Genomic DNA, 10,995 nt, shown 5'->3' on the forward strand with positions numbered 1-10,995 from the left:
TTACCATTTCACTCACCTGCTAAGAAGCCATCAATAGATCTTTGAATTTTTTTTTTTTTCAGAAAAAAATGTCCTTTTTTAGATCCTCCACAATGCAACCTGCTCTAGTAATCAATTTTGTCTTCACTCTTTCCCATTGTAGATCCTTTGCTTTAGCTAGGTCAGAAACGTTACTGGTCCCTGAATAAGTCACACTCACTTTTCTAACTATAATCCTCACCTCTCCTTGGTCTCTACGTTTCCACCCACTAACTAGGTAGCCATCTGGGTTCTCCACTCCCAGAATTTCACAAAGCCTTCCTGATCTCAAATTAATTGTTCTTTACATGAGCGCTTGCCCCTACTAGACATTGGCTCGTATGCTGCTTTGCACCGTCAGGAATTATGCCAGTGTGTTCATACATTATTCAGCAAATCCAAATTCCTGTGGTAAACAACTGTATCTTGTGTTAGTTTTATATTACTTTTAATGCCTGGCTAAATTTCTACTCAAAAAAATATGAATGAATATGTTCAATTTTCGAAGGGTGTAGAGATTTTATACACATTCGTAGCAACTGCAAGTTTTAAAACTGAAGAGGTAGAATACAGCACATATGGAATTTCAATGGGTGGCAATAAGACATCATCAGTTTGACCAATTTTTTTAGATATGACTTCACAGCCTTATTCACAAGTTCTGGGATATATTATTTTTATTCATTATGTAAAAAATCTGATATCGGTGTGATGCATTTGGGAATAATTGCATTTTTGTATTAAATTTCTTCTAAATATCAACAATCCAGAATAAAAGGGGCAAAAAAACATGGCTGGGCAATGCATCTGTGAGTTTTTAAGCCAAGGAAGATATTAAAAAAAAAAAAATTGAAAAGAAGAGGAGCTAGAAATACCAGAAGGTAAAGAAAAGCTGAAATTGAACTTATTTGTCAATGGCAACTCAAGAGATTCCTGACCTAGGAAAATGGTTAATAAATGTTAGTATTTCCTTCAGGAGACTCAAGCATAATGTTTCCTTGAGAATAACAATTTATTTCTTAAATTTGAGGAAAAGATCCTAGGAACTCTGATAAACTGTAAAAGAACTTAATTGCCTAATCTAGAATGAATAAAAGGCAATTAGACATTCTGATATTGGCCTTTACCGTACCTGGGAGTAAGATGTGTGTAGTCATCAGTCAATTTGCACTTAGTGATGTAGTTAAGGTTAAACATCTCCAGAAGTAAAATAAAGGTACTTAGAATGACTCTCCTATTTTATTCCAGAAAGAAAGCGACTCACAGGCTACCAATATCAACAAATTAATATCATGGATGGTTGGGATTAATTACCATGATAAATTAAGTGGGATATATATATAATCACTCAATGTTTATTCCACAAAAGCAACATGTAAGAATTTGGTGAATGGAATATATATTAGTACAAGAAGCCACTTCTTTTCAGAGAGCACTGAACGATGCCTTTTATATTTTTCTGTAATTCTTTCTATGCTTAAGCCGAATGGGCCAGTAATACTCTGAAGATTTATAGTGGATGGTGACTCTATTTTCCAGTTTTGTTTTGTTTTACTTACCCACAACATAATTGGTGCTAAGAAAAAATTGGCTTCCTTATGGTCCTGGGCCTAAATGTCAGTATTAATTTAGTTGGCTTAATCTTTAAAAAATGGTATCATTCCTTTGTCAAATAAAAGAAACAACTAGAAAACCAAACTGTCAAAGGAAAGTTATAATTTCCTAAAATGGAAAAAGAGAAACTGCTTTGTAAGAATGGGAGTTTTTCCAAAATGTAAAAATATAAAACTAGTTGGGAAAGAAAAAACAAAACAACACCGTCTTCAGGATAGTGATTACCTCTGTGGAAGGAAAGAATGGGATTGAGTAAAGGGGGAAAAAAGAAACTCCAAGCACACATATATTAATTTAATTTCTTGAAAGATTTAAAAATGCTAACATTTCACCACGTGCTTCACACTTCTTAAGAAAATGTTAGAGGTGACTTTATTACATAAATATCCACAACATACCCATGCATACACACACACACACACAATTTGTATATATAAACATACAAAACATTGTTAAATGAATAAGTAAACTACAGAAATTCTTATCATTCAGCAATTTTATCTTTTTACCATAGGTTTTGTGATTCCTCTGTATGGATGACCTGGTTCACTCCGTCTAGTATTCCATTATATGATAATGCATTTATGTGTGTACACATCTACCTTGATCAAACTTTCTAGAGGCTTGCCTAGTTTATTAGCTTTCAAAGAAATAGATTTTAAAAATCATCTCCATTAATGTTTTTTCCTAGGTTATTAATTTGTGTTTTGCTTTTACCATTCTGTTGCTTCAACTTTCTTACTGTTTTCACTTCTTCATCTAGCTTCTTGGATTAAATGCTAGCTCATTTAAACTTAGTAAATATATTTAATAAGACTATTCATAACTTCTAAGTACTGCTTTATCTATATCTCACAAATTTTTCATATTTTAGTTTGTTGATAAAACCATTACAGTTTATGATTCTCTTTGTGAAGTATTTTTTCACTTACTCATTGTTTAAGCTTTTGTTTTTTTCAGATTTTCTAACCTATAGGATTTTAATTACTAGTGGTAGTAGTTAATTTCTAAATAAATTACATAGTAATTAGATAATATGGTTTGAATAACTATGACTTTTTGTGACTGAGAGTATACAGTTAATTTTATACATATCTAATGTGTTGCATGCATGCTTTAGGAGAATGTGTATCCTCTGTTGTGTTGTCTTTTGGGTGCAGGCCTATGTAAATTCACAATTATGTCCTATGCGTTCCTCAGATTCTCTGTATATTCTCCAAATATGTGGTTTCTGAAAGAGGTGTTAAATTTTGCCATTATGCTTACATGAGCTTTTCAATTTTATTTTGTAATTCTGAATTTTTGTAGTTGTTGGCTTTTGGTGTTTTAGAGTTTAACTCTATATTGTTAGGCAAATACAAATTTATAACTTCTATAGCCTTTTCATGAAGTATAGCTTATTTGCTTTATTCACATTAATGTGTTGACTTCATATTCTATTTTGACAGATATTGTTGCACCAGCTCTTTTTTGGTTCATATATGCTTAGTATATTTCTTTTTTTTCCTTTTTATATTTTCTGTTTCAGAGTGTGTTTGTGTGCATGTGTGTATAGCAGTGTGCCTTATAAGCAGCATATAACTGATTTTTTTATATCCATGCTGATAATTTCTGATTTTTAATAGAGTGATTTAATCTATTTACATTTATTGTCGTTACAATGTACTTTGAGTTACACTGACCACCTTATTTTGTATTTTTCTTTCATCAGAGATTTCTCCTGGTTTCTTTTTTCTTCCTTTCCTAATTTTTATGTGTGTACACATCTACCTTGATCAAACTTTCTAGAGGCTTGCCTAGTTTATTCATGCAGGCTAATTTTTGTTGGATTGATAATTAAAGTTTAGTATTTTCTCTATCAATTTTTATTTATATATATTAAAATTTCTCAGCTATTATATCTTTGACTAATTTGCTGCAATATCCCTCTATTATCTTTTACTAGAATCCACTAAAATTTTATGAAACGGTGATTCTCAAAGGACACTCCATATAAACAACTCTTTTAATTTTTCTCTTTATACTGCATCCTGAGTAAACTTCTCAGTTCTTTCTTCCAGTTTATTAATTCTTTAACTTTGGACATTCTAGAGTTAATTCTTTTAGTTTCATGTCTTTTTTTCACGCCTATATGTTTTCTGGGATTACTAATCAGATCTTTTTCCTATTCATGTAATTTTATATTTTTTCAATAAAGATCATTTCAGGGGCGCCTGGGTGGCTCACCGGGCTGAGGATACGATTCTTGATTTTGGCTCAGGTCATGATCTCAGGATCCTGAGATGTATCCCCGACTGAGGCTCCCCGCTCAGCAGGTAGTCTGCTTGAGATTCTCTCTCTCTCCCTCTGCTCCTCCCTGCTCTCTCTCACTCGTGGGCTCTCTCTCTCAAATAAATAAATAAATAATCTTTAAAAAAAAATAAACATCATTTCATTCGTTTTCCTCTCTGATTTTGGTACCAAGAAGGAGGATGCTGCTGTGACAAATACCTAAAAATGTCAAAGCAGCTTTAGAATTGGGGAAGGGGTAGAGGTTGGAGGAGTTTTGAGGGGCATGCTGGGAAAAGTCCACATTGCTGTGAAGGGACTGTTGGTAGAAATAATAGATGTTGAAGGTGATTCTGGTAAGTGTTCAGAAATAAAAGCGAGAGCTTCAGGGATAGACTCTATCTTCTTAGAGAGTATGTAACTAATCAGAAACAGAATGTTAGAAATATGGATGTTGAACATCTTTCTGGTGAGATCTCAGATGGAAATGAAGAACATGCTGTTGGAAACTGTAAGAAAGGAGATCCTTGTTATGAAATAGCAAAGAACTTGGCTTAACTAGTGTTCTAGTGTTTTCTGGAAGGTCGAACTTGCAAGCTATAAGATTGGGTATTTACCTGAGGAGATTTCTCAGGGAAGTTTTAAAGGAGTTTGTTTCTTCCTGATTGCTCATAGTAAAATGCAAGAAGAGAGAAATGAGTTGAGGCAGGTATTAAGCAAAAGGAAATCAGGACTTGAAGATGTGGAAAATTCTCAAGTTTTCCAAAATCAGTTTGTCATTTCTACTCTAACACAGGTGCTCATGCTGTTGCTGCCCCTAGATGGTTCCTCCTGTTCTCTTCCTGTCCAAATCCAACCTATAGAGTGTCAGCTTCCCAACAAAGTCTGTCTTGATTTGTTCAGTCATGTTGGCATTTTCTCTTGTGAATTTCTATAGCCTTGTAATCATTTTCGTGTAATGTTTGTGACAGGTAGTCTTTAAGGCACATTTTTTTTTTTTTAATTTTACATTTTCTGAAACTGAAGTACCCCCCCTGTCTGTGTATATATGTTTTGGTTTTTTTTTTTTTCAGCAATTCTCTGTCCGCCCTCAAATGCTTTTAAATGGATAACACATGCATAATCCATGGGTTCTAGAAAATGAGGAAGTAGGAAACTTGACTTCGCAATTGTTCTCAGGTGGTCCTCCATGGCACCTTCCAGAGCCACCAAGAGCAGGGCTAACGCAGTGGGAAAGTTAAGTAAACCAGTGGAGCCCTGCTCTGGTCACTCTTACAACCTTGAACAAGCAGCTCACCTCTTTCTTTCTTTCTTTTTTTTTTTTGTACTTTTTGGCTTTATTATTTTATTTATGGGTCTGAGGCAAAAGGTTTTGTGAACCTGAAAATATTGGTATAAATATGTAGTATGTTTTAGATTTGTCTCTCTCATTAGAACACAGGCTTCTGCACCCAAAGGGACTAGCGCAGTTATAGCTAGATAATTGGGTCAGCTTGTTCTTGATCGGTTTGTGTGCAAACATCAGACTACATCCACAGTGAGCATTCCTCTTAATCTTTTCAAACAACTGTGTGCCAATCTCCTAAATGTTAGTTTCTTTCTGTGTCTTAATTTTCTTAAAAAAGTGGTGTCTTAGGCCTCCCAGAATGAACATGAATTATTGCTCTAGTATTTATACACAGCAAGTTTTAGATTTCTTTCCAAAACACATGCATGGGTTTTAAGGAAATCTGTAAATGGCTATAATTTAAGATCAGAAAGTATTACCCTTAAGATAATAATATTAGAATTTGGAAGGAAAAAAACACAACTTTTATTTAGGAACTTGTTATCTCGAACATAGAATTCTGTTCCTGCAGAATTTCAAGTTATATACTTAGTTTGAATGCAAGAAGCAAATGTTGGAAAACTAGAAGTAGGTGAATTTTGAAAAGACTACACAGGGAATGAATTTACTTTATCTACTTTCCCCCTTTTATTTGGGGGGGGTGAGAGAGAAAACAAGCATACACTTTATTGTAAGAAACTGGCTCACTTGGGGTGCCTGGATGGCTCAGTCAGTTTAGCATCCAACTCTTGATTTCGGTGCAGGTCATGAGATTGAGCCCCACATCAGGCTCCATGCTCAGTGTTGAGTCTGCTTGAGATTCTCTCCCTTCCCCCTGCTTGCATGTTCTATTAATTAATTAATTAATTAATTAATTAAAATCTTAAAAAAGTAATGGGCTCACACAATTGTGGAGGCTGGCAAGTCTGAAATCTGTAGGGCACGCTGGCAGGCTTGAAATTCAGGTAAGAGTTGATGTTACAATCTTGAGCCCAAATTCCAGGCTGGTCAGATAAATGAGAAATTTAGGCAAGGTTTCTATTTTGCAGTCTTGAGGCTGTATTTCTTCTCCTATGGAAAACTGGTCTTTGCTCTTAAAGCCTTCAACTGATTCGATGGGGCCCCCACACACTAAGGAATGTAATCTGCTTTACTCAAAGCCTACTAATTTAAATGTTAATCACACCTAAAAAATACATTCACAGCAACATCTAGACTAGTGTTTGGCCAAACTATTGGGCACCATAGCATAGCCAAGTTAACATAAAAAATTAACCATCACAGTGTCTCATTACCTATTAGGCTCTGTTTTCTGACATCTTTTCTTCACTCAGCTCTACTTAGTTTCACCTTAATCCACCAAATAAAATGCAACATGATTTCAGCCTTGTAAGGGTCTCCAATTTGCTAAAGACCTGAAATCCCCGAACTAATCAAGATTTCAGAGAGCTGTCTAGATGACACAGCCACAAAGACCAAATCTCCAGGAGCTTTGTGTGTCAGAGGTTTTCCTGCATGGTAGGTTTGGTGGAAGAGACAATGAGTGAAAGAAGTGGATTATGTGAGGCAGGTTGAGCTCAAAATGTTAACACAGATTTGTCCCTGAATTGACCTTATGGATGGTGTATCACTTGTGTCATTATTTCTAGAAGTAAATTTTCATGAAGTCTTTAAAGGAGTACCTTGATACATATGTCAAGACTGATGAAGTGTGGGTAAGTAAAGGTGGATCTGAACTGCTCTTTCCTGCTGCATTTGGAATCTCAGTGGTCATCTCCTGGGTTTGTTTAGAGCAGAACTGATACAGCACATTTCGAGCTCTCAAAATGACATTTGAATGCATTCAAATGAATGCAAGTAGCTGTATAAAGTAAGCACTAAAAAATGAGATTAACCACTGCTAGGCTTCATGAGCCCTAGCGTGTTTTTCTTCTAGCACCGTGGTAATAATAAAACTTACTTGTAGAGGTCTTGGCAGTTTAAAAGCAGCACATTTGTATTTCCACATTTGAGTCTCCCTCCAAATAGCATAATGGTGGGAGGGGGGAACGCCTGGATGGCTCAGTCGTTAAGCATCAGCCTTCGGCTCAGGTCATAATCTCGGGGTCCTGGGATCGAGTCCTGCATTGGGCTCCCTGCTCGGCGGGGAGCCTGCTTCTCCCTCTCCCTCTGCTGCTCCCCCTGCTTGTGCTCTCTCTCTCTCTCTCTCTGTGTCAAATAAATAAATAAAATCTTAAAAAAAAAAAAACAAATAGAATGATGGATAAAATATTGTTCTACAGATATGGAATTTGGGATTCAGAATTCCGATTTCACTTGCTGAAGGACAAATAGTAAATACTGGGGTCAGAAGTAGATAGACCACAGCTTTTTCCACTACATCATCTACTCTGTTAAACATTCTTAATTGCTGTTCTGGGAGATAAAAGTCATTATGTTTCTAAAGGAGATTATGAACAGCACTGAACGACTTGTTTTAGTGGTAGGGGTTCTTCCACAGGAAAATAAAAAGCAACTACTTGTGGCATTACTGTGAAAGCCCCTTACTATGAATTATCAGAGAAAAAAGTTAAGTTTACATGAATTTCATTGATTTAAAATGTAACATGAAAATGCTGGAAGAAAAAAGAAATGGTGTTTTTCAGTTATGATAATAAAGGAAGTAATTTTCTTTTGTGACTGGTAATTGCATTGGAAAACATTAAAAAAAAATACGTGCCACTCAAATTTAAGTGGATCTTTGAAGAAGTGGAGGAAGGAGGAGATTCATTCTGAGGATCAGCTTGATCTTTGCTTCTTTCACAGAGATCAAAAGATTTATTGTTACTTGAGAAGGAAAAGCAGAATTCAGTTAGGACTGAAATGAAGGACGCTAGGAGCAGAGTAGCTGCCTTCTGTACTTCCTAATTGGGTATCCTGTCTCCAACTAGATACTCTTAACTGATTCTTCAAATTCTTAATTTCAGTAATTAAGTCATGTAGACATCGGAAGGATGTTAACAGAGTCCAGTAAGAGCAACAGGATTCAAAGTCATTGCAAATGACTAGAGGAGCAAAGAGATGAAGGAATTGGAAAAGAGGAAAACTTTTTTCCTGGCCCTCCAAAGTCAATCTGCAATGCCTCAAATGAGTTCATTTATCATTCACAAGCTAGATAATAGGTCTCAGAAATCTCAGAACGGATTCTCTCCATATAAATCCATCCTTTGTTTTAGGTTCAAAACCTAATTATTCCCATTCTGTCATCATCAGCTCGCGGACTTCCGAGCCGTGCCCAAATCAGAATTTGCTGGCTGAAAGTATATTTAGGGGCCTGAACTTTGTGGCAGAATGTTCTTAACTTCCCTAAAATCAAACTCATCACACACAATACATTAAGTTCTGAAGTTGTGTTGTTTTTTTTTTCAATGCTTTATTTATTTATTCATGAGAGTCAGAGAGAGAGAGAGAGAGGCAGAGGCAGAGGGAGAAGCAGGCTCCCCGCCTAGCAGGGAGCCCGATGCGGGACCCGATCCCAGGACCCGATCCCAGGACCCCGGGATCACGACCTGAGCCGAAGGCAGACGCCCAACCATCTGAGCCACCCAGGCGCCCCTGAAGTTGTGTTTTTTTTAAAAGCACAACCATGACAAAAGTAAGTGATAAAGCCCCAACTGCATTTCATTTCCATGACAATGAAATGTCATGGAACAATGAAATGTTCTCTGTTTCTAAGAGGATCATACGTTCTATAGCACATAATTTAAGAAGGCAAGTTTTAGAGCAGTACAGACATTCAAAATTTGGGCCATGTATTTAATTATGTTTTAAACTGCAATTGTTCTTCATTCTCCGTCTTTTGCCCTTTGCTTATCTCAGTTGACAAGCATATTCTCAATAGCCTTCCTCTTTTTCCACATATATGGAATTCCAACCATATAGAGTTGAGAATTAGGAAGGAAATTAGTATTCCCTAAACACCAGTCACTGTCCTTCATAGTGCTTCATTTTATTTACTTCAGAGCTTTCCTCAATATTGCCTCGAATGACCTTGCTCTTTTGTTCAGTTGTTCATGGTTAATTTGTCCCTCACCAGAATGTAAGTTCCATGAAAGCAGAGTCCTTCTCTGTCATGTGCTCTTCTAGATCCTGAGCCCCCAGAGGTGTGCTTGGCACACAGTAGGTATTTATGCTTTGGTTTGTGTTTGTTTTTGTTTTTGTTTTTGTTTAGAGAGAGAAAGCACATGTGCGTGGGGGGAAGGGGCAGAGAGAGGGAGAGAGAAAATCTTAAGTAGGCTCCACGTTCAGCATGGAGCCCGACACAGGGCTTGATCTCATGACCCTGAGATCATGACCTGAGCCAAAATCAAGAGTTGGACGCTTAACTGATTGAGCCACCCAGGCACCCTAAGGTATTAATGTTTTTTAATAAACTCCAGGCACAGGATTAGACACATTGTGAACATTACCTCATATAATTCTCAAAGTGATCTTGAATATAAATGTATTATCCCTTTTTCACACGGAGGAATCAAGCTTAAGGGAATTAACTAACTTGTCAAAAATCAAACAATTAGGAATTTAGGTCTGATGGTGTGTTCTGTTTGGGGTCCATGTTATAAGGAATGTTCCCAAAGTGGTCCATGGCTGTAAGTGAGAGGATTATGGGTAGTAAACAAAGTGGCATTAAGTAATGACAGCATTAGACCATAAGAAAAGTATTCCCTCTAAAACTTCTTTGTAATTAATTTTATTACATCAAGGATAAAGTCTCCGATTGGTGCCAGTGCCATTAATCTGGTGCTCAGATTAATGCTTCCCCAGTAATTGCTACTCTCTCCCTCTCTCTCTCCTTATTTCACTTAAGGGCGGCAGGTAAGTCTATAAAGCCAGAGTTTGTTGGCAGTGTATAAATTTTCTACAACTTAAAGCAAGTGGTTCTGGTTTCCCATTTGCAATAGTTACATAGTTCCTTCAGAAATGAAATTTTAGATAAAAGTCCTGAATTTAGGGGCACCTGGGTGGCTCAGTCGTTAAGCGTCCGCCTTCGGCTCTGGTCATGATCCCAGGGTCCCGGGATCGAGCCCTGCATCGGGCTCCCTGCTCCTCCCTCTCCCGCTCCCCCTGCTTGTGTTCCCTCTCTCGCTGTGTCTCTCTGTGTCAAATAAATAAATAAAATATTAACAAAATAAAGTCCTGAATTTACTTAAGGGAAATATTAATGGTACAGGGGATCTATTTGGCAAAAATTGTGGAGGTGGCACAGTGTCTGGTTTAGGAAACCCTGCTCTAAAGCAAATTTACAAGGCCCTGAAATAGAAACAAGCAACAGAAGGCATTGCTATGATCGGGAAACTCAGACACATAAAATAAGTATCTCCAAAATTCTTTAGAAGTGGTGTGCTTGAGGAACAAAAAACGAACTCGACATAACTGGGGAAAATACCACTGAGATACAAATTCTGGATGTACAGTGAAGTTATAGTTCCTGACTAATGGTGCCAAAAATACAGTGGGGGACATATATAAGTAACCAGAATACAAGTAGGGAAATAAAAAATGCCCAAAAGAAGAAAAAAATACATGTGGATGTGAGAAATCACAGCTCTACGGTGTTAGTTACCTTTAATTACCTTCTGTTATCATTAAGTTTGTTAATTATAATTAATAATTATTTACAGTAATGACATATTTGTTTAAAGTCATAATACATAAATCCTATAAATATTATAAATTAACTTACTTAATTTCAATTAATAATTTTGTCATGCATGCTCAGAATAATGAGT

This window comes from Mirounga angustirostris, unplaced genomic scaffold (genome assembly GCF_029215605.1).
Source record: "Mirounga angustirostris isolate CCGP_5_RB_7025 unplaced genomic scaffold, mMirAng1.0.hap1 SCAF_58, whole genome shotgun sequence".
NCBI classification, from domain to species: domain Eukaryota; kingdom Metazoa; phylum Chordata; class Mammalia; order Carnivora; family Phocidae; genus Mirounga; species Mirounga angustirostris.